General features: G+C 43.1%; 1 long non-coding RNA gene across 2 annotated transcripts; it reads left to right on the forward strand.

Moving 5' to 3' along the window:
- Positions 1-26,548, forward strand: LOC135580242 (uncharacterized). Of its 2 annotated transcripts, none has more exons than XR_010474663.1 (8): positions 1-233; positions 498-606; positions 5,337-5,416; positions 13,392-13,453; positions 18,308-18,458; positions 18,560-18,663; positions 18,758-18,861; positions 19,367-20,809. It is a non-coding gene; the product is annotated as an uncharacterized LOC135580242 (long non-coding RNA). The 2 variants fall into 2 exon arrangements; XR_010474662.1 differs by lacking the exon at positions 19,367-20,809 and adding an exon at positions 25,664-26,548 and having other exon boundaries at positions 2-233; positions 18,758-18,866.
- The last annotated feature ends 408 nt before the right edge of the window (positions 26,549-26,956 follow it).

The raw sequence follows: 26,956 nt of genomic DNA on the forward strand, positions 1-26,956 counted from the left end.
TTACACAGGAATAAATCAGTATGGCTTAATGCACCATACACCAGCAGGTATATGTGTCAAGTGGACTTAATGGCTCTGAACAGCTTCACCTGGGACCTCACCCACACCCTGACCACAGGCCCTGGATCCTATTTAAGCTCAGCCCAGGGCTCTTACCTGCTCTTTGAGCTCTGCTGCAGGAGTGCTGGTCTGCAGCCTTGTTGTTGCCTGTGTTCCTTGGACTGATGCTGTAGGTAGGTGTCTCCTGGATGGCCCCTTGCGTATGTGTTGTGGCTTGTCTGGTCCTGTCTGCATTTGCTCCTGACTGGGTTCCTTGGGTGGCCCCTGGACCTGTTCATCCCTTGGTGGTTTTGTTTGCTATATCTGGGCTCTGTGGGAGCTGGGTAGAGCCCTCAGTGGGGTTGCTCTTGGTTCCTTTCCCTCAGAGAGCATCTGGAGCACTTGCTGTAATGAAGCTAAACCATCTTGTCTATTGCTTATGTGCATTGTCTTTTCAGGAAGTAAAGAAAAAAACCTCTTTCTTCATGAGCTGGGAGATGAATTGTTTAAATTAGTGAGGAGTTCTCCCAGACTGTCATGTTGGTGGGAGAGCAGTTCTTCATCCATGTGAGTAAGAGTATATGAGTTGGCCCCATCTGCCTCAGATATCAAGCTCTATGAAAGGGTATGAATTTTTTGGCATCTTTCTAGATCAAAGATAATATATAATGGTTTCTGACTTCTATGGCACCTCTTTCCTGCTCTGAAATGGTAATTCTGACAAAGGCGCAATATCTGAGTATGTATTTCTGTACCTGTCACCCTGATTTCACTAAAAAGCAGTGCTTTCCCCCCATATCTTTTTATTCCTGTTATAAAAATTACTGTTAGCAAATATGTCTCTTGTAGGCATGGACTTAAACTTTTGGAGTGAACAAGTAATTCTAGTTCACGGGAAATTATCACCTTGCCAAGTGAAGCAGATAACTACATGAGTAAATCCTCACGGCTCATTAAAACCACACTGTGGGTCTAGCTGGTGACAAACCACATCTGTCAGACTAGAGATGAAAGTGGCTGTACCTTTGTTAAAGCATTGTGTAGGTTGAGGAGCTTGGTTGTTAGTATAGCTATGCTAATCTGAGAATGAAATTCAGATGGAGGCAAAGAAAGGCTGGGAAGGTGTCTGGGAACTCCCCATGTTGTTGGCTGTAGTCTGGGAAAGTGGATGGGTTGATGTATGCTGCTTCCCCAGCACCTGGGACCACAGGGTTGGTAGCACTAGGGAAGACCTGCAAGACTTGCTTAACTTGTTTTTCTTAGGCTCCTTGGCTTTTTTGAAGTATCAGTTTATTAGTGCTCTTCTCTAATTGACCTCTCATCACATTGAGTTTCACATCAGGTTGGTGATGGTCAAGCCACTTATTCCTTTTGTCTTTCTTTGGAGATTGCTTTAGAGACTAGACCAAGTGGGCTAGCACCCTGGTTGAATTCATTCTGGTGGGTGATTTATTACTAATATACAGGGAAGGACCACTTTGGAGGTCCTGCTGAGATGGTACAAATGTAAATGGCATACAAAATAAAGATGGAAAATTGTAGCAATGCCTAGCAGTAAGCTGTTACCTCAAAGCAATAGTCCAATGAGGTCTATGCCTGGGAGTTCCCTGGTTTCAGTCTTTTACTGGAGTTAAACACAGTTTTAGCAGAAATCTTGACTGCAGCTAGTCTAGCTTTGGGCAAGAACAAGGCTGAGCTTCTTTAAATCAGTACTAAAAGGGGTATCAGCTGCTGATTATCAACCAGCAAAGAATTGAAGTGTGAGGATTAATTAATATTGTGTGTCTTTTAAGATGAATTGTTTGCTGTGTCCTGCAGCCTGGCTTCTGGAACCTCTGGTATCTGCAGTCCTGTAGGGGCTGGGAATTGGAGTGGCAACTCTCACTTGAGTTTCAGAGAAAATCACACAGCACTTCAAACTAAACCTTGCAAGCACGGTGAGGGGCTGTTAGTTATTGCTGTGATTAAGTTAATCCAGTCCTAAGGAGGCTAAAGGGTTGCTTAGCAATACTTTAGCAATGACTAACAATGCTTGACTAGGCTTTCACTGTTTACTATGGCTTTAATACTGGCTCAGTGGGGTTTTTTTTAGTGGAATGTTCTTACTATTTTTGTAATGGTCTCTCTTCTTGAGAAACTGTCAAACTCATCACATATAATGAACAGGCAGCAGTTAGCAAGCATTTGATTGCTGATCATGTGTTGATTTTTTGGCCTGACCTCATTAAGTTTCTTTATCTCTACCTTCTCTTTCCCTAGCAGTCCTTAAATTAGCTACAGAGATTAGATTGTTTAAGTGCTTTTCATATAAATGCCTCCTAGTCTGTTTACTTTTCCTAAACCACCCCTTGTCCATGTGGAAGCTTATTTCTGGTACTTAAAGGAGAGATGGACGAGGGAAGAGATTGTCTGAACCAGTCCAGAGTCACATCTCACAGAAAACTTTATTATGGTCTTCTGTAAAGCCCTTTAACAGGACAAGATGTATATTGTTCCATTTAATGTTCTTCAGCAGCATAACCGTTAAGACAAGTCTCCTTCCTGACGTCAAGAGGCTACTGTAATATGTAGTATATTCACATAATTTCCGTTAAAAAGTATATTGAGGGCCAAGTTCTCTATTAATATTTTTAAGTTCTGAGCTGAAAAATGCAAGCACACATCAAATAAATGGAACTTCCTTTTCTCTACTGAGGTATCTGAGTCATGGCTGTCACCATCAAAAATGTATGGTAATATTTTGGGTAAAGGAAAACACATTAAAGCTGAGGAGTGCATCTGGATTCTTTAAGCACTCCCTTTGGCCATATCTACACTTTGGAGCTGCTGCTATCAAGGGAACCAGTAATAACATGGTAATCCCCAGTAAAACAGAGCTCACATTTCAACTGTGTCCAGAGACTCCTGTGCAAGCAAGTGCCTCTGTGGGACCTGGTGAAGCTGTGCGGATGAGCTCTGTGTGTCTCACCATCCAGGCAGCCAGACCCTGTGTGAGAGCCAGAGCTGTTCTGCTCTGGCTGGGAACAGAGATCCCATTTAATCAGAGGTGTGTGTAGTGAAGGCCTTGTGGCAACACAGTGGGTTTCAATATGTTTGCAAGCAACATTCATATAATAGCCAATTATGAATTTTCACCTCAGAAGCTCTACAGAAAAGAGTGGCATGGCTGCTGAGGGCTTTCACAAACCCACCAAAGTGAGATACAACAGTTCTACAGAGGATGGAAGTTCTAAGTAGTTGTTTATATCTGCAGCTTTGCATACATTAAGCAGTTCTATTGCTTGCTATGAGGTGGGATGCATCTCTGGTCTTGTGAACACCAGTACAATTTCTAAGACTGTGGAGGATGCAGGGTCCCTCAGTCTTTCAGCTCTCTTATCTGTGCAATCTGGGAATGAAGAGAGAGAAACTGGACATGTTGCTAGAAGCTCCTGGTGCTTGCTCTGTGCTGAGATCCTGTTTTTAATTGTCACAGCAATTCATGTATCTCAGATTAGTCAGCCAAGACCCTGAATTTCTTTCAGCACTACTAGTTTCACCAATTTCTTAAATTTCAGCGTACTCTGGAAAAGTGCTGGACTGAGTGTCCAGGAGCTGAGCTGGGAGAATGCAGCACAGAGCAGTCACCTTGGTTTGAGACATGGGGCACAACCTGGTATGGTTTCATGCACCTCTGTGGAGGGCACAGGGCTCAGACCTTCTCCTCTTGGATTCAGGGAGCTGACCCAGTGCTCTCGGTGTACCCAGTGCTGTGCCAACTGCCCTGTCACCTGTGTGTCATTGTGCTCGATCACCTGGGGAAGGCTTGGTGGCTGGACACTGTAAAGCATAAAGTCAGCTCTGATTTTTGATGTCCTAGAGATGGGAAATGAAGCAACAACTTTTCTGAATTTCCTCTAAATTCGTTGTCTAGCTGTAGTCTCAATAGTACTGACATGGAAAGGAAACACAGGAATAGACTTTGAAGTTAAAAATCAGGTTTCAGTTGTTCCCAGCTCTATTGTATCACCCCCAAATCCAACTCTAAAACCCTCTGAATTTAGCAGACATCATCTGAAAGTCGCCCTCTAAAACCATGACTGGACAATGACAGTGACTTAGATAAATATTGTCTTTGATCCTTGATCAATGCTGTCAATTAGGGCCTGGAGCACAGCAAAGAATTAGTGGTGACATTTGCAGTGAGCTGTTGGCATCTGGATCTCCCTAGAAGTCCTTCAGGCTTCTTAAAATTGTAAAGTCTGCTTCCAGTTTAGCAAGTTAAACAAGAGAGTCACTTGACCATTACCCTCATAACACTTACTTAATGATGTGAGCTCACTGTATCAGTGCAGTTGTTTCATTTGTATGTTATTGCTGGTGTTTTTATAAGGTATTCATCTAATTATCTGTAGAAATCCTTCAACATGGAGCTATTTCTGAGTGTCTCTTTTTAGGTAGCCTTATGAAATCAGTATTTTGGTGCCTTCTTGGTATGTGTAGTCTAATAACATCCAAAATGCTCCTCTTTTTTGTTCACTTTTTTCCAAGCCTGGCTTTCTCAATGGCCCTCAGTGTGTACAGATGTCTGATGTTGAAGATTCATCTAATACCCTCTGCTATATCTGACTGCAATCAGTCCATAATATTTATCACCTGAATGTAAGGCTGCTTGAGCTTAGTAGCTGTGAGAGGAAGGGAGAGACACACAATAACAGCCATATATGTGAGACTTAGCAGATTCCCAGCAAAAATAAACCTCCGCTTGGGAAAAAGGATGATCATGTCACAGTCCATAGAATAAAACCAAATTTGGGGCAGGTTTTCTGGTATGAGCTTCTTGTTGTGCAATGAACTGTGATAACTTGGGAAGCCTCACTTGGCAGAGCTCAGTAACAGGGGTATTTGCAGCAGTGTTAAGCTCAAACTCCATTTGCGATCTGGAGTTCGTTTTTCCTGTCTTTGCCCTCCTTAGAAATGTAAAGATAAGAGAAACTTCTGCACCTAGTGCAGGGGTAACAAAAAGCATCAGTAAAGCGGTGTGATTTGCCCAGGTGGGGTACCCAGAGAGAAAATGTTGGAGGCTGCCTGAGGTTTACAGAGGGGTGCCAGGCACCACCTGATGCTTCTCATTGAACCTCACTGCCAAAAGGGTTGGGAGGGCCATTTTTAAAACAAAAAGTGGGTTTTTTTTTTCCTCCTAAGTATTTTTAGTAAGGGGGGGAAATGTGGTGGGGATGTAATCTCTTCAAGAGAAGCAGGTAGGTGAGGGAGGCAGAGACAGTAATGCTCTCATAATGAGTATTCCATTTAAACAGGGATCTCCTGCCTACACAGAGAAGAACAAGCTTCAGAGCAGAGGACTAGACATGCAGGGAGGGATTTTAGTCCCACAAAGGTAGGAAAATGTGATTGAGGTATGTGTTATTTGTCTAGCTTTTTTTATTTCTTGTGCTAGCCGAGCTGTGTTTGTTTTGGAGCCGGTCCACCGGCTGTACGCGTGTCACATACCTTTGCCCTGCAGCTTGGAGTGTGGGCAGGGTGGGCTGGAGCCCTCCCAAAGCACAGGATGAAATAGTTGGGATGGTTTAGCAAGCTGAATCATCCTGCCAAGGGGTCAGACAGGCAGGGTGCAAGGAAATTGGTAGGAATATTTGGCTGGGGCTGGTACTAACTTTTCCATCGTGGCTGAGCAGTTAATGTGACTCGGGTGCCTTGTGACACCTCATCCTTAGATGCCACTGCTGGGGTGAGGAACAGAGGGGAAAGGCTAAGACAGTAGAGGGACAGCTTCTGATTCAGACCAAGAGACAGTATTTAGTCTTAAAACCAGCAGACTTGTTGGGAAGTTATGGCGTGTACCCAATTATCCAGTCACTTAAGAGCTGCCCATCTCTACGCATGCTTCAGATATATTTGATATTTTCCCATTCCATCATGCAACTATTTTGGGAATTTTACCAGTCAGTGAGGTAATGAAAGTTAAACTGTGCTACCTTCCACCTGTGTTTTGAGGCTCTTTTTCCTGAGGATTTTCTGACTGAAGCATTTCTGTATGAGTGCCACCAGCCCAGATGGCTGTGGACTGTGGCAGAAAATATTAAACTGGTTTTGCAGTGAAGAAACCATTCTGTGTAATCATATTCAAGTTGTAAAAGGTAGCTAGTACACATCTGCTGATGTTAACTCTGAGTTCAATCAGACAGACATTCCAGCCTGAGGAATTTTCCTAGAGCTGCATGAGATCAATTCCCCTGTGCCCTGGGTCAGCTGGGAGGTGGATCCCTTAGTGGTCAGTACATACAAACTGCAGGTAGAAATGTCATTACTGAGGGTTTATTCAGCCTAGCTAGTCACTGGGCTGTGCGTAGGAAAACAGTGTTAGTTCCACAGAGCAAAACCCCAACCCAGGCAGAGGAGACCAACAGCAAGGAGAAAATGTTGGTATTGTGGAAAAGCTTCTGTGTGTCTCCTTGCCTTTTGAAGCAATCCTCTAAGGATCTATTTAAGCCCTCTGAAATGGGCCTTGAGGTGGTCCTCTGACATGAGCTAATTTTACTTACAGTTCTTGTTCCTGCTTGCCACTGGGCATCTTGTGATAAGAGCCGTGCTACAGTTCAAGGTGGAATCCTCTCACCTTGCACGTTTCTTTTGCTGAAGATAGTCGCTACTGAGCCTGAGGGGGAGTTTCTAATAAGGACAGAGGTACTGATACCTCAAAATAGCCTTTCCTCCCTACTCTGTAAACAGAACTCAGCTCCTGCTGACACCCTCCACCTTCAAGAAATTTAAGATACAATACTTATGTTTCTCAGTTTCTTTGCCTTCACCTCTAGACTGTGGCAAACCTTCCTCTGACAATTAGGAGTTAGAAGAACAAGATCTGCTTAGCCCTCCCCAAGAGCAGCTGTGAGCACCCGCCCAGGGTGGACTCTGTTTTCAGCCAGTGCCACCCTAAAACCTCAGTCCAAGCCTTAAAGTTCTGGAAAGATCCAGGACTTCAAACTTTTCCATATTCTACCTGCTTTTTCCTGTGTTCTTGCTTCTGTCTGTTGCCCAGCTCAACATCTGGGGTTTGGGGCCTTCTATGAAAGACATGACTTCTGCCATGTGTGGAGACTTCAGTAACTTCACATCACTGGTGTGGATGGGAATTCACCCTGGGAGGCAGATGCTGGCACTCTGGTATCAGCTTCATGGGCATCTTAGTTTTCTGCTGGGTCGGAGTTCCTATAAATGGGCCAATCATTAGCTCAGCTGAAGTCAAAGTAGAAGACTTCAGTAGGATTGAGATAAGTCTCATAGCCAGTAACCTTGCAGGAAAAAGAAAATATACTACCAGCTTTGCAATTGAATTGTTTATTTAATCTGTGGACTGGGTGCATGTTTTTTCTCTTGGAAGGCTATTCACACAATAGAGAAGTATCTGTAACTAAAATATTTCAGAAGACATACATAAGATTGCCAAGGTTTGGAAATAATTTTCCTTCTGAGGGTCTACAAGTACCTTTTTTCAAAGGAAATTTAAAAGCATCAAATGACTCATTATTATTCATCAGCTGTTGCTTTCAAAGGAAGGCCTTCTAGTTTTAAGACAATATAGCTATTAACTAGTGCCTTTTCTTTGATCTTTAACAGCAAAATTTGTCTTCAATTTCTTCTGTAGTCATTCTTCCACACCCAGTTTGGAATCTACTCACTTTTTTGTTGCTGGATTAGTTTTCTATTAATTATCAGAGCCAGTTACAAAAATTTCCATCCAGTATGATAGAAAGGCAACTTTTGTAGAGCTGTAAAATCAGGCAAAAACTGTCTCCTTTAATGTGGTTTGACTTTAACTTAAACTGCCCTGAAGGTACAAGATGAGATTAACTGCTCCTTACTTCTGATGGGCACTTGCAGTCAAGTTGGTTGTTAAAGCAGGAAACACTTTGTCAATAATAAATCAGGTGTCCTGAGCAGGAAAAGGTTGATGAAGGCTACAATGATGTTTTCTTCTCTGTTATTAGTACCTGTATGCTAGGATTAATGTCCAATGTTTTCTGAGGCAAACGAACGCTTGAACTGGGGTGGAAATGTCAGGATTTGCTTAGAAGCGAGCACTGCAGCTGGGCAGTCGTGGTGGTGAACACCAGCAGAACCAGATGTGCTATTAGGTTGGGGAATGTGAACTTCTGTAACCTCCCTGTGCACAATGAAGCACAATTGCACTCCAAATGCTTGAAAAATACATCCCTTAACTGCTGGTTTGTTGAGCCCACATTTCCAAGCCTTCAGTAAAATCCGTAAGCACTGCATATTTGGTAACCACAGCTTCCGCAGTGGTGTTCCTGTAGAAGGATTATTTGGCTCTGCTTATTTACATGATGTATTATCAGAATTAAGCCCCTCCATCTGTGTGAGGAGCGAGTGGTCTCAGGTCAGTGTTCTGCATTGAATACGTCACAGCAGTTGGATGCAGTCCTTCCCTTCACAAACCTTCACACTGTTATCACCATTCCTGCTCTACCACGTACGGCCATGCAGTAACTGGGATATTTAAGGCTGCTCAATCTCCTTTGCTCTGGTCAGAGCACGAATTGACATCAGTTCATTTTTGCTTACCTGTTTGCTCCCAGCAGTGGAGATGCACGGGTGACAGTTGTGGTCAAGGTGTCCATGGAAAACACACCATGAAAGTGAACATGACCCAGAGACACGAGCACCATGAAAGTGAACATGACCCAGAGACACGAGGGCAGCCTATGAAAAGCTGGGGTGCTGCTGTTAAGACTTTCTTCTGACCTGATTAATGAAGTATTTCATCTAGAATGACATATCTAGTGTTAAAGTTATGTTTTTAAGCAAGAAAAATTAACTGTATCTCAGTGCTGTAGCACTATTTAGATCCTGATTTGTCCTGCCAAATAGGCTTCATATTTTTGAAGAGCCATAAAACGGTGGCGGTCTGGTAATGTCACTTGGAGCAGCCACAGCAGAATCTTACGTGGCATCATCATTATAGCCCCTGCAATATTAATTACTCAGAAAACTCATCTGTGGGCAATGACAGTTCAATAAGGAAGCGTGCTGAACTGAAATAGAAATTATAACACTTGCAGAGAAAATAGCTTTTGTATGCTTGCTGCCCACGTGAGCAGAACTGCTGACTAGAAACCCAAGAGATTAAAAAGGTTATTGGGCAGGAGTGTGCTGATAACTTACCATAAAGCAGTTGTTTCAGCTGAGCAGAGCATCAGCCACTGTAATTTTGCCTGAGTAATGATTATAGGTTTAGGCTTTAATATTGTTGTCTGCTCAGTGTGCAGATGGACACCTGCACCTGTTGCAGCCAGAAGAGAGAAGGAACCCACCTCCAGGAGTGATTTTGTTTTTGAAATGCCTCATGAATTCTTCCTTTCTATTTTGGTAGAAATACCTGTAAGCATGTCAAAGGTTTATTGAATGAATGTGATAGTTCAAGATCATGGTTAATCAAGACCACTGAAAACAGCTTTTCTATTTCCAAAATCTAAGTAACATTAATGTTTCCATAAATACCATATAGCATTTCCACACAGTTTAGAAGCTGTAGTTGAAATATGGAAAGTGGAATTGTAACACAGGCTTACGTAGATCATTAGCTATCAGGGTTGCCAGACTTCCCTTGTCTGGAAGAGATAGTATCTTGGCTTGAACCGTAGTTATTGTCTCTCTGGGCAGAAAGACTTCAGGAGGTTAGATTGGTTGAAGCTGCAAGGAACTTTCCTTTCAATTTCTTGTGAGGAGCCAGTGGATGAAAAGTGTAAGCAGCAGGATAAAGGACTGAAGGATGTTGCTGATCCTGAGCAACAGGTTGTAGAGTGGGGAGTTGAGTCAGGGAAAGGACAGTAATGGTTGTGCAGGAGACAAGTTTGGGGACTTCAGGAATATAGGTGGTGGGCTGTTTGGGAGAAAATGAGTTGAAGTCAAGAATGACCCACAATCACGAATGATGTTTGGAGCAATGCTGTGAGCTGCAGGAGTAAAGGACACTAGTACATGATCTCATGCCTGAAAGGTCAGTGCTCAGATCTGTAGAAGCATCAAATGCAGATCAGTGAGCTGGGACTCAACTTGTGTGAGTGCAAGCTGGACACGCAAAGGTAAAGGTTTTCTTCTTAAAAGTAATACAACAACCCAAATAATCTTTCTACTTTGCTTTTGTAAATTACGTTGTCTTCTGGACTGTAAATATGAGCCGGTGTCTGAGCAGGTAATGGAAGTCTTATAGCTTCGTTGCCTCAAGTAATATACTGGCATTCACGGATTAAAAACAGTTTTACAGCACACTTGTATTTCAGATCCTGTCCAGTTTGTAATGAATCTTGATTATCATAATGCTGGTTGCATCATTTGTGTCAGGCTGAGTTCAGTGGCATCATCTGTGTCTGCTGCCAGGTATGTGCTGAAGTGTTTTGTTGAGTCAGGGCCTTTATATCTTTCTATATTTTTAGTTCAAGTGTGTCATTTTAGGTGAGTGTTTTATCATTACCTTCCACTTTTACCTTTGCACATACACATGATATAAGTTGGATACTCTGTAACATGGATACCACCTATAGTCAAATTTAATTGCAGTGAAATCATAACACTGCTCAGGCTTCATAGCAAAATAAACTTTTCTGGTTCTTGAGGGCTGCTGAGAACCCTTTACAACAAGAGACAAGTCCCTGTGTGCAGCCTCTCAGCTCCAAGCGGTGGGAGAGGATTAATCCATGCATTTTGCGTCAGATCCAACTGGAAAGTCACAAAGGATCTAGAGGGGTCTTCTGGAGGGCATAGTGGAGGCAGATACCAAAGCCTGTATCTGGAGTCTGTATCAGCTACTACCACTTCGTTTTGAAAATTTTCCTCTGTGTCAAGGGCAGGTTCTTTAAATGCATGCTCTGTACAGAGCTGCCTGCAGTCAGTGCTGTCCTGTGCAAGTGTTAATTGTGACATTAGGTTTGGACATTTCCTTCATTGCTCAGCAATACACATTCTGCCATATTTCTGACGCAACGGTTGAATTAACAGCTTCCTTTAAATGTGCTGGAGGTTAACAGGATGTCAATACATAAAACCATTTTTCTTAATGTCAGGGTAGAGCCTTTGTTATCCCTGTTAGTCAACAGTGCCAAAACCAGAAAGGTGTTTCTGCTCACAGGGGATCCCATCACCAAACTGGTCTAATTGGTCAACATCCTTCCACTGATTCCTGTGGCTTTGGGGTCACCTCTTAAATATGGAACAGCTTGACCCTCTTGGGTAATGTAAAAATCACATTTGGAAAAGCTCTGTGTAGAGCTAATTCATGTTTTTGCCTGGTGTTTATAGTTATTGAGCAGATTAATACTGGTAAATATTAAATAGTGTCATCTGAAAAGGCATAAGCGCTCTAGCTGTTGCCAGCAAACCACTTAAGCACATGCCTAGAGATAAGAACACATGTTAAGGTAAATGAAGTTGCTCCTAAACTTGGTGTTGATCCTGTGTTTATGGTTGCTGGATTTGGAGAAACTCATTGCTTGAAATTATCATCTTTTGTCTTTAATGAATGGAAATCAGATTCTGGTATGAGATTTTTCATGAAACAAACAAAAAAAAAAAATTAAAACTACTAAAATGTAAAAAAGTTGAGATGAAAAAGGAAATTATCTAATTTGAATGCCCAAAATTGAAAGAACCAAATTTCAAGAAACATTGCGAAAATTATTTCTTATCTTTCAGCCTGCTTTAAAGCTTGTTCAGACCCCCAGACTGCCCGGCAGGGTTGTCCTACTGCCTTGGGGAGTGGATTGCTGTGTGTGGTGTCTCTAGTGTCACTGTGAATGCTGTGGTCGGGTCTGACCAGGACAGGGGAGGACCATACTGGTGGGGGAGGTAGGAAGAACTCTCCTCTCACTGAACTGGCTAGAATAAAGTAAAATAAGATTAAAACTTTTTTCCATGCAATGCCATTCATAAGGAAGCAAAAATCTGCATGTAGTGAGCGGGGTTTTTTATGTGCACTTCAAAGTCTTGGTTGGAGCTGAAAATATCCAAATATAGAATCAGAGGGCTGCTTTGGATGTTACAAAACACTGTTTGGAGAGACAACAACTCACATTAAAGCATATCTGACCTTCTCCTGTCAGGATTACTGCAGAAGTGTGCAAAAGCTGATATGAAGAGAGCTTCTGGTTTGGCATATATGCCTTTGTCCCTGAGAGGAAAATAAATAAAATGCTCTGAATCCTGCTTTAGCCTTGAAGCACCATAGAAAATTTGCTGCTGAGCTGAATGTGCTGAAGTATTTCAGCAGCAAAACAGAGGGGGGATTTTTCCAGAGAAGTCCAGCACAAACTGAGAATTTCCACTAGTGGGAAATTATATGGTCCTGGCCCTTTATTTGCAAGTGTTTGGCTCTTCCATAGGGTGGAGTGTTCCCAGCTAGGGGTGACAAATGGTACATGCTGGCTTTTCCCTGTCAAGCAAAACTGATGTGAGGAGAGGGAAAATAAGTTGTCCAATCCTGGTTGTGAATTCTTAGCATTGAAAATTAATAAGCTGTGCCCTTGAGAGGAAGGTAAAGGAGGGAAGGGAGGCTGAGGAATGGCTGACCCTGCAGTGTTCTCCTGTTAATAACCATCTGCAGCATCAGGCTTTTAACCAACTCATTAAAAGCTTGATTGGTGCTGTGTGTAATGAAGGGGGGACTTCACCTACCCCTGCTGATGGAGGAAAGGGCCTGCCCTGCTCCCACATGGAAATGAGGATTTATACAGCTAGAGCTGAAACATTTGGCAAGTGAGTACATGAAACTTAAGGTTACCTGTAGGCAGCTGTTGCTCACCCTGTGGGTGTTTTATATGGCTATTTAATTGCATGTTGCTCAGTACTGAGTACGACTTACATGAATAACCACAGCAACAAAAATGCTACTGCTTGTAAGATAGGGGACCTTATTTGAGAAACAAATGTTTAACTATTAATAATAATACCATAGGCCTTATGCACTCTTTAAAGTCTCTATTTTTTCTCTGATAAAAAAGAGAAGAAATTGTTTGGTTCTTAAAAATAAACCAAACAGCATTTTAAGGACTTCCCCCCCTTTTCTATTATTTTCCCAGGTTGCAAAAATAACGTCCAATAATGAAATGAAAACAAGCTGAATAGTTGCATTCAGTGGAGGAGGGAAGAGGTAGTAGCAGACAGCTGGAGCATGTCTGGGCCAGTGCCTCAGCTCTTTTCTTTCTCCCAGTTTAGTGCCACTCCAAGAATGCAGACAATGCTGGCTGCGACTGTTTCATATTTGATTTCCACACTTAAATCTGTTCTTGTTAAATGAAACACCATTGTCAGGTTGGCACGTATCCATCTTGCTTCCTCAGGTCCTGCTTCAGAGCTTGCTGTGTGTGTTTGGTCGTCTTGCTTGTGTCCCTGTGAGCATCAGGTATGCAAAGAACATTTTGCTGGTTTAGTGCTGCTTGTGGATTTGCAACAAAAGCTTTTGGACTGTTTTTTTCTTATAACCGCATCCATGGATAACCCTCATAAATCTTGGTCTGAGGGCAGACAGAAGCGCTGCAGGGAAGGGATGGGGTTTTGGAACAGCCTCAAGAGCGGTGGATCAATTGGGCGCTTGGCTGGAGCCAGTCTCTGGGCAAGGTACTGGCTGTGCTGCCTGTGGGAGAAGCAGCTTGGGCAAGTGGGGCATGATTCTGGAGAGGGATGATATCCTGACCCACTTGAGGAGAGGACACCTCTGTAGATACTTTTGGTCTCAGTGGGGCCCTTTGCATGCTTTGGGTTAGGACCAGAGGATTCAGCAGTTGCAGGTCTTTGCTGAAGGAGGGTGAGAGAAATGCTGTGTATCGGAAGCAAAACAGCGACTGTGAATAACGAAGGGCGATTTCACACCCTCTGTAAAATACCAAGGTGGACATGAAAGTTGTGAATTTTTATTGATAAATTTTAGGGGATTGCAAAATCTGAGAGCTGTCCAGTCCTGTAGGCTGCAGATCCTCTTGGCCATAAGCTGGTACAGTCGCCTGATACCAGCGCATACATCACTTGTGCAGTGTGACTTATTCCGTAAATGCGAGTAATGCCCAAGCAGACAAAGCTCTGCAGAAAGTAGCTTGCAGTCTACTTCAGCATAAGAAGGAGAGATAAGATGGGTCTGTGGTACCATGGGGTGTGATGCTGGAACAGGAGGAAGCACTGGCCATGTTTTAATTCTTCAGATGCCCTGGAGGAACGTGCTGCTGGGCTGTTGTCATGGAAACACAGTTATTTTGGGGGGCTCAAGGCTGGCTTAAAACAAAGGTTAAGGGGAGGAAAAAAACCCCAGGGTACTGGATGCACAAGAAGGCGAGATTTTTCTCAGCATGACAAAATTTGCAAATGTCAGAACCAGCAGTGAGTCCTCCAAGGTGTGTGGGCTGGAGGTCCACTGGGGCTGGAAATTGATGCTGTGCCTCATGCAGGAGATGGTTGGGAGCACAGTGCTTCCCCTCTGGGTCACACAAATGCCTGTTCCTCCTCCTGACCCCACTTCTCATCCTCCCACACTCTTGAGGTGCTGCTGCCTAAGGGTCTACCTGGAGTAGAAATGATACATGCTGGATGGTGGTTATTTTTCACACCTCTTTTGCTCTTCAGGTAACAGATCTATGTCTGTGCAGGTTTTAATGGCTGTGTGCACTAATGGCAGTGCAGTGTTCACAGTCATTAGGAAGAGCACAAGGGCAAATCTGCAGGTTCTGCTTTCCGTAATGTCAAAAGCTAACTGTATCATTTCCATGAAATTTTGCACAGCCTTTAAATTCAGAGGCCCAGGCTATGTACGCTAAAGGTGTGTCCCTTAAGTTGAAGTGTCACTGGATGTAATGGGTATGAAGGGCCAAATTACTGGTTCATAAAGTGATTTAATGGAATGATGCACATGGCTTCAGGGGCACTACTCATCCTGAGGCAAGTGTGTTCAGGATCTGCCTGTCCTTGCATAGAGGTGTTGCCCTCCTGGCTGCTGTTAATGACATTACAAGAGACAATCCACCTTTCTTGCTGTGCCCAATGCTCATGTTTAAATGTCCAAACTGGAGAAGTCTCACAAAAGTCATCACAAAATCAAAATGCACAGAGTATGGCCAAACCTGAGCACCATTAAACCCATATTTGCAGGTTGAGGGCTACCCATCATAACATGATGGGTCTTTCCAGAGGTTTGGGAAGTCAGTGCAGGGGAAGGGCAACAGGACTGTGTAACCCAGATATTAACAACTGGTCCCAGTGACCTCAGCAAGTGAGCAGGAGCAGTATGGGCCAAGGAGCAGAGATGCAATGGCAGCAGCAAATGCCACTGAGGCGCTGTGTGATGCTCAGTGTGCCAAAGGCAAAACTAGCCTCCTACTGAAATGGAGACAAAAGCATTTTATCACTTTTCTGACCTGCTGAGAGATTTTTTTTAAGTTTAAAACTAAAGAGCTCAGTATTTTTGTATTTCTTCATTTCCAACTTGGAAAAAAAAACAACTTTTTTTTTATATTCAATCTCCTTTATTCTGTGTCCAAAAAAGGGTTTGATGGTAAGGAAAATGAGGAGCTTGAATGTCACAGACTTATAAAAGAAAAATGTGTAATTTTTTTTTTTACAGGCAACACAAAGGCATTGAAACAATCTTTTACTAACAATACTAAAAGAATAAATTGGAACAGGTATACTTATGCAGTTTGTCATATAGCATATAAGTGCAGTGGGTGGCCTTTAAAATCTGAACTGCATACTTGAATACTAACGAAGTTCCTCATTATAAAATAGGAAATGTGATAGGAACTGGCAAAAATACCGTGCTGGTTGGATATTTAATGTGCACCCTCTGTGAGCACTGCACAGCACAATGATAGCAAGAAAAGCACTTTCCCCTTCAAATGCATTGTCCTGATTAACTCTGCTACTCCCTTGCTGCTTCCTGCATGTGACACCATATGGACTCCTACACTGTCACCCTGACTGATGGCATGTTGGACTGAGTTACCGCCTGCTCCTGCCCTCAGCAGCTCCAAGCAGGGGGATTTTGAGGTGGTTGAGCTCAGCTTTGGGGTGGGTGGGTGGGAAGGTTTGCTGCTCAAGCTGGAGCAGGCTCCTGGGTGCTCAGCCCTCTGCTCCCCAGATCTCCTCTCTCCTCCTGGTCCCATCACATCCTTGTCCCATCACATCCCTGCCCCAGAGTGGTTTGCTGAGGAGTCAGCTCCAACCTTTGTGTCAGCTGAGAGGCTCTTCCATGCTGGGGGAAGCCTTAGGAGAGCTTTTAGGAATAATTTCCATTTCCTTTGATCCAGGAACTCTGCAGGTAAAGAACTAATGCTATTAGAGCAAGCAACAACTAGCTGCTGCACATGAGCATCTTGGGGAGCAGAATGGGCTCTCCTCCACTACCAGGTTGTAATAACAGTTCTGTGTTTCTCCCTGGTCTAGTGCACAGGAAGCAGATTTAAAAGGGGCTGAATTTGGCATAGCAGAGGCAGAAGCTGGGCCCTGTGCATTCAAACAGTTGTGTCCTGGACAAAGAGCTAAAATTCACCTTTTGTGGGTGAATCCTTTTTCCGCACAGCATGGTCACAGACAGACGCTTCTAGTTTGTTGCCAAAAGGCCAAGGAAAAATGTTTTGTACATCTCTGGTGTTTGCTTCTGAGTGACATCTTGGAAGCCACCTCAAACAAGGGGACACCATCCAAGCCACTGCACTGGCAGTGACCACCACTGCACAGACTTCAGTCAGGACTCTGACAAACCAGGAGCAGGGAGGAAACCCACAAATGGGAGAGCCTAAAGAAAATCCTAGCCAGTGGAAAAGGAAGTTTTTTAAGGTAATTTTCATGTCTGCTTCATGCTGCTTTCATCACTCTGGACAAGAAATGAGTTTGGGTTTGGTTACTCTCTCAAAGTGCTGTCAAAGGCCCAGCAGACACTTAAGTTATTCAGCAGGTCCCCATTGGGGCAGGGTACATTTAATCACTGCCCTTATTTCAGAACCAGTTTTGACTGGGGAGAGTATCTGTGTTAATGATGGGGAGCTGGCATTTGGATATATCAGCAGGGACTCTGTTTTGCAGTGAGTAACCTTTTTTTTTTCCAGTATAAGCATCTTGGATCCACATGTGTCTTTGCTCCTAAATTCAGGCTGGTGAATGGGAAGAGGAGCTGAAGATGTGCTAGTGCAAGATTTTGTGCCTGAGAATGCAGAAAATAGCACAATCTGGGCTGTAATTTCTGGTGCAACACAGGAGACTGTATCAACACAGATCCAGAACCTTGAAGATATTGTCCCGTCATTTGATTTCCATTCTGGCAGGCTAAATGCAATAAGGCCCAGGTTTTTCATGGCACTTTCCATTTTTGATGTAGAGAATTTGAAAAATACTTGTCTTGAGGCTGAGCCTGAAGTTATAATCTTGGCCTATCCATACCATGAAATTCCCGTGGATAAAAGCAGAAACATCTGGATTCATGAGTGGATGTTGGCTAAATCCACCAAAAAAATAAGCCTTGAAGGGATCCTAGAGGATTCTAGCCAGAACAAATAATACAGCAAACTAAGAGTACTATTAAGAATAATTGTAATACTGAAGCTGAATTATAAGATGAGGGCCAAGCCCTTTTCACAATCTGCTTTTCCAGCTAAGAGCCCTTCAATTTACACTTAATGCACATGTGGCTGGTGGAACAAAGAAAAAGTTGAAGAAGGATGAAAGCAGTGCAGAGATTATTCAGCCTTGCTGGTTTAGCTCCAGGCACATCGTTTAAATGAGTAGATGATCAGTTTCCAGTTTGTTTTAAGTTCTCTGGCAAGAAATTTTATGCTCTATCCCCAAGTTGGATGTGCTTAAAGCTATTTTTTGGTTGTTTTTTAAGGCTCTACTATTTTTTTTTGTTTGATTCTTAAGACTCTGAAAGTTCTCTGCAGGAGACACCTGAGTGCTGGGACTAGAGGGGCAGCCTGGCTGTGTCACAGAGGAAGACATGTCTCTGCTCCCAACCCACAGGGACCCTGGGACTGGGGGACAGTTGCTCCTTTTGTCCCTCACCTCTAGGAGGCTGAGCCCTGCCTTGCTGAGCCAGATGCTAGAGCCAAGCTCAGCAGCACCCGAAATCAAGGGAAGTGGCCAAAACTGCTATGTCCCACACACCTGCAGCCCCTTTGACTGCACCCTGTTGTACCAGCACTGTTTGCCTGATTTAAAGCTAGTGAAGGAGGAAAGGCTTCTATTGCTTGTTCCTTGCATCACCTCTTGTTGTTTTCAGGGTTAAGAGCTTCTGAACAGCACATCCTCTGCCACCCAGCCTCTCCTGCTTGGGTCTCCTCCTTGTGTCAGGTCTCCAAAGCTGCCACCAGCATTAGGTCACACAGCATGTCTTCCCCTGCTGTGATGCGGTGAGCTACATCCACAGCCAGGTGATTAAAAAGTTTTGTTTTTCTGAAAATGCCCTTAGCACACCATCCCTCCTCAACTAATGTAGTCAGCGTTTCTTATTACCTGCACTTTGTCCATGCAGATCTGCCTCACTGACCCTTGCTGATCTTGCACGTCACCCACCCCAATTCCCGGAAAGCCTCGGGCATTTGTCCACTCTGTAACCTTCAGCCAACACAGCCTGGGGTGAGTTGCTTCCTTGTGGAATAAAAATACCTGTCAGTCCTTATCCTGTCCTCCTTCTTTGTTGACCTCTTCTTCCCTGTTGTCCATATTACAGCTAACGGGTTGAATAGCTACAGAGGGAGCTGATCTACTGGTACCACTCTAGCAGGTCCTTCTCCACAGAGATACTTAAATTTGTCCTCCATGGAGATGCTTCCTGTGAGGTACTGTCAATGCTTAATGCTCTCTGAAGGCTGTCACTGGGCTCTGAGTGGTGGGATACATGTCTGGGGTGAGGCAATACTTGAAATATGACTGGAAATACTGGTGATACCCAAACAGCGACCTTTATGCTGACTTAAATTCCATACGAGAAATAATCCTGTTTATACTGTAAGGTGTGTGAGTTTGATTTACCTTAAAATAGCGTATCTAGGAAATCCATAAAAAGGATGCCCAAGTATTTCTTAGGACATAATTTTCAACAGATCTTGTTATTTAATTTGCTGCCAATATCTGGCATTTCCTCTTCTGGATATTGCCTAGCACCCACAGCCTGGGTCTGAACCAAAAGCTGACAGGACCTGATACAAAAAATTCAGTGCTGCTTTCTATTAGCATAGTATCTTGACCATCAAAGTGAAATGAGGAAATGCATCTGCTCAGATGTCACAAAATATCTGTTTTAAATTAGCTGCTAATCTGCCACTGTCCACGTTTGCAGCTGTATTCTTCCACTCAACTTGGAGGCAATGGGAAGATCTGCTGAAATTGCAAGGCTCTCGGGAACAAATAGTTTGAGAAGCTGAGGAATGAGAGATGCAGAGCTAAATTTAGAATCTCAGATAAGAAAATATCTGTATCTTCAGTGCTCTGTGGTTTTATTTTGCTCTACACAAAGCACACCTTGGTTTTGCGTGGCTGTTTGCAGATTGTACTGGCTCAAAGATGGCTTGGGGAAAATAGAAGGCTTTGATGTCTTCAGTAAACAAATAGCAGTGTTAAAAGATCTTCAGTTCTTGTTAGCATGCTGCAAACAGCTATGTTTGAAGAAAAATAAACATCCCAAGCTAGATGGAAGGGTAGGAAAGCCATAAAGTACTGACCGTAGTCAAATCATTGGTATGAGGACATCAGGAATGACAGTGCCATGAATGAACTTTTTATCTCCTTTTGGATGAAATAGAAAAGAACAAACTGCTTAACTGCAAACTGTTTACCAGCCTGCTGTGATAATATATGGATATAAATCACACCTATGTGGTGAAACCGTTACCATCCAAATCACAAGAAATACTATCAAGTCTGCTAGGAAACTGAGGGTAGGAGTCTTGTCCTCCAACCATTGGGGTGAGGGAGAGAAGACTCACCCTTTGTCCAACCCCTGTTTTGACTCAGCTTCCTCAGTGCTTCACCAGCTGCCCCAGGGCCGCCCGCCAGCACCTCTTTACTCTCACAGCTACAGGGCCTCATCCCCCCGGAAACCTATTGGCTTTTAATTTGTGCAACCAGCCAGTTTGCATGAGGAGGCACCAGATATGCATTGCATTCTCTGTGGGGAGGTTGAAGATTTGGGGCTGTGTGCCTACCTGAGCTTTTACTCTGTAAAGCTTGTTGAACTTGCCTCACGGCATCACCTACAAAGTCCCTTTGGCAATGCAAAAGCTTCAGAAATTAACCAAATAAAAGAGCTAAACAATGATCTTGATTATGACAGCATAACTGTAGGGATGTTTCATGAATTTACATTTATAAACTTCTAACAATCCAAATTTGTTTCAGAAAGAAAGTTTGGGTTTTCTCTGGAAAAGCAAATTACTATCATGACCTGCTGATTTTTAATCAATACACCAATATTTAGTTCAAATTAAAAACTTATAAAGATCCTCCAGGGAGCCTCTTGCTTTAGTTTTTATGTAATTCCAAACATTTCTCTGTTTAAAGAGAGTTCACAGGAACTAGGAAATAAATAATTCAGACATAGTTGGCTGTTTTGTTTTTTAAAAGTCTCTGTAGCATTGCTAACGTATTTCCTTTGATAACACTTTTGTTCTGCCTACCAAAACTCCATTCCAAATGGGACTGGTGAGGCAAACACTCAATCCAGTTAACCAGGGCTTATGAGAAAAAAAAAAGGCAAAAATTCCAGAAAAAAATAAGTTTATGATCACAAAGGTAGTAAGTATCTCTCTGATAACTTCATACAAGCTCTTCACTTTCACTGTGAGCCTCTCCCTGCTGCATTCACAGTGAATGTTTGTAGCTAAAGCCAATGCAGAAGTGGTTCATAATAAACAGAAGCTCCTTAGAGACCGTAGCCATGGCACGTGAGAGCTATTACCTGGCGTGATGAACCACTATTCTGTTTATCTTCAGATATTCCTGCAGTGTAGTAAATAAGGCCCATTCACCTCCAGGAATATGTTGTTTTATTTTCCATATGTGTTGCCCTTCACTTTCAGCGCAGAAAGCCCATCCTGTCATTTCCGAATTACTCCTTCATCTGCCTTCCCAATATGACAGACTGCTCCTGGTACAGATAGAGCCAGAAACTCGCTGACAGCAGCTGGGGTGGTTGTTTCCAGCCCTGACCTGCCCATCACAGCTGGAATGAAACCAGCACCCTCGGTGCCAGCAGTGTCTGCAGGATGTGGATGTGTCCTCTGGAGCAGGACCGCATTCCCATGGAGAGTTATTGCTGATGGAACATGTGGCAAGTGCAAGGGATAGGATAAGAGGAATGGCCTCAAGTTGCACCAGGGGAGGTTTAGAATGGAAAAATTTATTTGTGGAAGAGGTTGTCAGGCATTGGAACAGACTGCCCAGGGCAGAGGTAGAGTCACTATTCCTGGAGATGTTTGAAAAACATGTAGATGAGGTTCTTAGGGACATGTTTTTGTGCCAGTGTTAGGTCGATGGCTGGACTTAATGATCTTGAGGGTCTCTTCCAACCAAAATCGTTCTATGTTTGTAGCAGGGAAATTCAGGGGGAATAGGCTCTGGCCCATGATTTGAAATTGAGTGCATTGCCCAGCTAATGCTGTTGGTGTCTTTGCCCCAAATGTGAAAGATAAGGTCACTTAGAGCTTTAAGAGGTGCTTTGGAGGCTAGAGGTCACTTGTAGGATCTGTTCTTGGGCATAATGGGGGAAAGGCCTTTGATTTCAATGGGATTAGGGCTGGGTGCCTCCCACTGTGCATCACACTGCAGCCTAGTTCCTCTCTACCTGTCACACCAAATATTTTGACTGCAAGAGCCAAAGCAATTGTGTTGTGTACTCTACTGCATGCAATCCCCGAGGCACACTGCTGATAACCAAACTCATTTCAGACCTGTGCACGTCCCCTCACTGGAGTGATGCCACCATCCAGGGTGGCACTGGGTGACTGGGTGCCACCACGTGCCCCGGAACACATCCCCACTCTCCTAAAGGAGACTGGAATGGGACGGTGGTGCTTCGGGGTAAGCCAGCTTGCATGGTGGTGACTCCTTGGGCTGACAGTAGGGGGAAAGCAGAGTGGCAACTTTAACAAGTGGTAATTTTACCATTGAAATGATACTTTTGAGGATCCTATAATACCTAATTCACCTTGTCAGGTGGGATTTGACACTCAACTGCGTTAGGGCAGAGCACAGTGGGCTGTATGGGGCATGTTTATTCAAATAACATCAACCCTCTTTATCAAATGCTATTCCACTTTTAGTTCAACTAAAACACAATTAGCAGGGCTTGCAATGTTCTTAAATATGACCAATGTTAGTGTAATAAAATTATTTTGATTGAAAGAGACCCTCAAGATTTTTGAGTCCAACGGTTTAACCTCACACTGTCACTAAACCATGTCCCTAAGAACCTCATCTTCTGTGAAATTAATATTAATCTATGTTCAATGTGCAAGCCAGCAAAGTGACACGTGGAAAATCACACATTCTTGACTCAGGAATGCAACTCGGAGGATGACTTCATGTCCCTGAATGAGAAGATCGACATGCCAGATGCACCGAGTGCCTGACCCATTTAAAAGCTCTCAAAGATCACACATAACTTTAAAATGTTATTTTCTGCACGCAGAAGGAAGAAAGAGAGCCTGATAGCTTTATGTGACTTAGCTTCCCATTTAATTTGTTTAGGGAGGTGTGAATGTCTTAATAACAAGAAGCAGAGCTCTGATCTCTGTTCTGGCTGCGTGTTTCCAATAGACGCTCTAATGCCTTTCTCATGGCGGGAATGGTCGACAATTTGTATTTTCTTGCTATTAATTAGAAGCTGTATTTCATTTTCAGATGTAGAGCAAGCCTTGCAGTGTAGCTGACAACATTGCAGTCTGCACTTTCAGTCATGCATTGAATTTTACTGAATTGTTTTGTCTAGAGACAAAAGCAACAGATGGGAGTACAGAATTAATACCTTTCATAAATTGTAATTGTATTTTTAAGTCACAAATCAGGTGTAATTCAGTTTTTCCTGTGCTTACTATTGCCTCTGCTATAGACTTGAATGTCTTTTCTTTTTCTTTGCCTAACTGCTTGCTCTCAAAATCCTGCTGAAAAGTATCCAGAGGGTGATCCAGGTCTCTGTCTTTAATAAGCATGCCCCCGTAGAAAATTATATAACAGCATTTTGTACACTTGTATTTTTCCTCTTCCCCCAGTGCATTCCATGCACCTACACAGTCATGCTAATTAGATCATGTAATAAACATAAACGTGGCAAAAAAAAAGAAAATCTGTTCAGAGGGTGTTGCAAGACAGAGCTGGATTTGGAAAGCAGCCATTCATGAATTTTGTTTTGTTTGAGAAAACCAAAGGATGTTATTTTACTGAGAATGAAGCAAACCCCATGTAATAGGAGCCATAATCTAAGGAGGCAAATTATTTTATTTAAGTAGTCCTCAGTGAGCACTGAAATGAGGGCTTGCTTACAAGAAAAAAATAACAACTGTCAGAGCTTAATAAAATCATTAAAATTGTAAAACCTAAACTAAAAAACTACACTGATAAATTAAACTTGATTAGTTTAGTTAATCTTAACTAATCAAAACTAAACTAACATTAATCTGTAATGTATGCCTACAAAGGAGCTAAGTAGTGAGGAACTTAACTTTGAGCATCAGGTGCTTTTAAAATGAAAAGAAGTGTCTACATGGGATATGGTGATGGATTCAGAATGCACCTCAATCAGTTTTTCTATAGATGGTCTTAAACTGTGCATAACACAGTAATCCCTGCATCCATGAGGTGATGTGGGAGAGCAAAACCACAACCTTCTCTGACATACCACTTAACATTGCAAACTTATGCTTGAGGCTCATTTTTAGGGAAAGGAGTAATTTTGAATGCTCTGCCTGTTTCAGAGCAATGTTTAATTGGTCCTGGGTTTTATGATATGGTTGGTAGTGTGATCAGCCGTCATGCAGGAATCGCTTTTTAAATTTCAGTTCAGATGGTGAAAGTTTTGGCCACTTGCACTGAGTTGCATTTAAACCTGTAAATCTATTGTGCTCTTAAATATAACCACAGTAATTTTCATAGCGATCTAGATAGGCTGAGAGTGTTACCAGATGACTGCACTTCTGCAAAGCTAATGAAGGCAGGGACACGCAGCATGAAAAAATATGTTGCGAAACACATGGGGGAAGGAGCTGAGGTTGTGACTGGGTCATGATGTGGAGATCAGGGAAAAGCTGGTTCCCTGCCTGCAGGTTTCATCCAACTGCTGTTAATGAAATATGATGATAACTTTTAGCTATATCCCTGATCAACACTAGATGTTGCTATGCTGCTACTCATATAAGCTATACATTAGCAAGGTTTTTAAACGGTATTTACTGCAATTTCCTCTTTCCTGTTTCTGCTCTACACTATGTTCTAAAAGCTGGGTGAGCTGCTACTTTAATTTACTAATTTTTTTTAAGTGTCAGTTTTATTTGCATAATATGTTTATAACCCCCTTGAATGTACACATACAACTTTACAAGCAACAGAGACTTTTGTAAGTGATGACGTGAAGCAACTCCTATATGAATGTCAAATATTTACTTAAACTCTGCTTCTGTATTTTTTGCAATCCAAGGGGAATGACATTGTTAACTGGATGATTCCGGGAACAGACTGACAGCTGCAAGGCCACGAAGGGAAGTTTGTTTATAAGGGGAAAAAAAAAATAAATGTTTAGCCCTGCTGGGTTTCAGGCTGCCTACTCCCACGTGTTTGAGTGGGAGAAAGGACAAATCTTAGGACGTTGATTTCCCCATGGCAACAGAAAACGGAAATTACTTTAACCCCATCTAGTGACAGATGACTCATTACTCAGCCCACTGCTGTTTTCCAAGTACTAAAACAATACAGCTGCAGAGAAAGGCCAGTCTGTATTATCTCATAGGCTGAGAGCTGGGGCTCGTGGGAGAGGGCAATGCTCTGGCTGCCTTTTTATCAAAGAGAGACAGAGCTGGAGCCTTTTGGGGGTTCTTTTATTGTCTTGGGGATTATTTTATTCCTGGGATGGAGGTGATGCAGCACCCTTGGGGTGAGGTGCTGGTGGGTGTCCCCCTGCTTGGTGGTCCTTGACCTGCACCCAGTGATCCAACAGGATGCCTCCACAATTTCAGTTTAAACAACCTTGAATTACATACAACATGCGAGAGAGGAATGATTCATTCACAAATGCAGCCCGGTGAGGGGACAGCAGGCATGAGCAGGGTTTCCAGGTCCCTATGTATGAAAAAGATATCTGATGGCAGAAGTGCATTGCTGTTTTGTGGGGGAGGTTGTAACAAGATCCCACAGGAAAGGCTGAAATGGAAATATTCAGCCCTGAAAGCTGAAATATCTTAGGTGAAGTGGCAATTAGGGAGAGCAGTTTCTGAGCAAGGATGGTGGAACCATTGTCACTTGTAGTCCTTAAACCCAGGTGAGGTGTTGCTGTGAAAGACAAGCTTCAGCCCAGCTTGTAGGACGAGGAGGTAAGATGTGTGCTCAGGAGTTCAGGTTTAATGTCCACATCTCTCTTCTTGCACCTTAGAGCCCTTGCAGCAGAGATGCACAGAGCTACCAGCTTGTCTGAGGAACATCTCTACTGAGCATCTCCAGCATCTGGATAACGACTCTTGGTCAGCACCTTTTGGACATGACAGAGAAGGGCATTTTGGAGAGGAGCTGGTTCAAGCTCGTGGATTTGAGGACAATTCTTCATCTGCCTCTTTCCACCAGCAGCTCAGTGCAGGAGGTACCTTCTCTACAAATGCTGGTTTTCCCAAATCCTGGTAAGGATTTAGTAAGGCCTACTGAGCCCAAGATGCATTTTGCACATGAATTTTTACACCACTGAGTGGGAAAGGCATTAGTGCTACCACTGAATGACTGGTCAGTCAAAATCACTTTATTCACCACGAACTGGGGGCAGACTTCACAGTGCTGGGAAATTCAAGACCCCAAGAAAAATACATGGCGGATGGTGAATTGTGGTGCTAAATAAGAATATTGTTCCTTTTAGAGAAGAGGCAATTGCCAAAATGTCCATGTGGAAAATGAGAATAACAGTTTTAATTTAGGCATGCTCTTTTGCTTTAACATTCTCTCCACTTCTTTAACTAGAAAATGGCTACATTACCTGGAAAAATATTTTTGTATTGCACTGCTTGAGGGAAAAAGAGCTAATTAAATTTGTAAAAGTGGAAAATAATGCCTAAGAGGTCTTCGTAAGGCTGTGATTTTGACTGCTGGTGTCAGCTTTACTGCCAATATGTGCAGATGGTAACGAATCACCTCCCATCAACCCCTCTTTATTGTCCTAGGGCCCCACTCAGCTCATAAATGTCTCCACTGGTTATTATTTCCTGTTATTTAGTGTTCAGCTTGTAAGTGCAATGCTCACTTCAATGCTCTACCCCAAACCAGAAGAGCAGGGTAGGTGACTGCAATTTTTCAAACAGTTCTGTGCATACAGAGAGGCTGCAGGGGACACACTGCAGCAGCCACACACCAGCCAAGGTCAGTAACGAAACCAAGAGCTTCACAGCTGAGCTGCTTGCACGTAAATATGGATTTCCAGCAAGAACCTGGTCCTGGTAGGACCTCTATGGCCAAGACCAGGCATGTACCAAAGAGTTTGCAGGGCTGGTGGCTGCACAATTGGGTTTGAGTAGGGTAAGAAAAGGCGGTTGTTCATCCAGTGATTTTTAGCTAATGCATTCAGACTTTGCAGAGAACATATTGTACTGAATTTTGTATAGCCACAGGATAGCATTTTTTCTTACAAACAAGGACATATTAGTCTTTTCCAGAAGAAGAATACAAACTACTCTTCCCACAACCA

This window comes from Columba livia, chromosome 9, assembly GCF_036013475.1.
Source record: "Columba livia isolate bColLiv1 breed racing homer chromosome 9, bColLiv1.pat.W.v2, whole genome shotgun sequence".
Taxonomy (NCBI): domain Eukaryota; kingdom Metazoa; phylum Chordata; class Aves; order Columbiformes; family Columbidae; genus Columba; species Columba livia.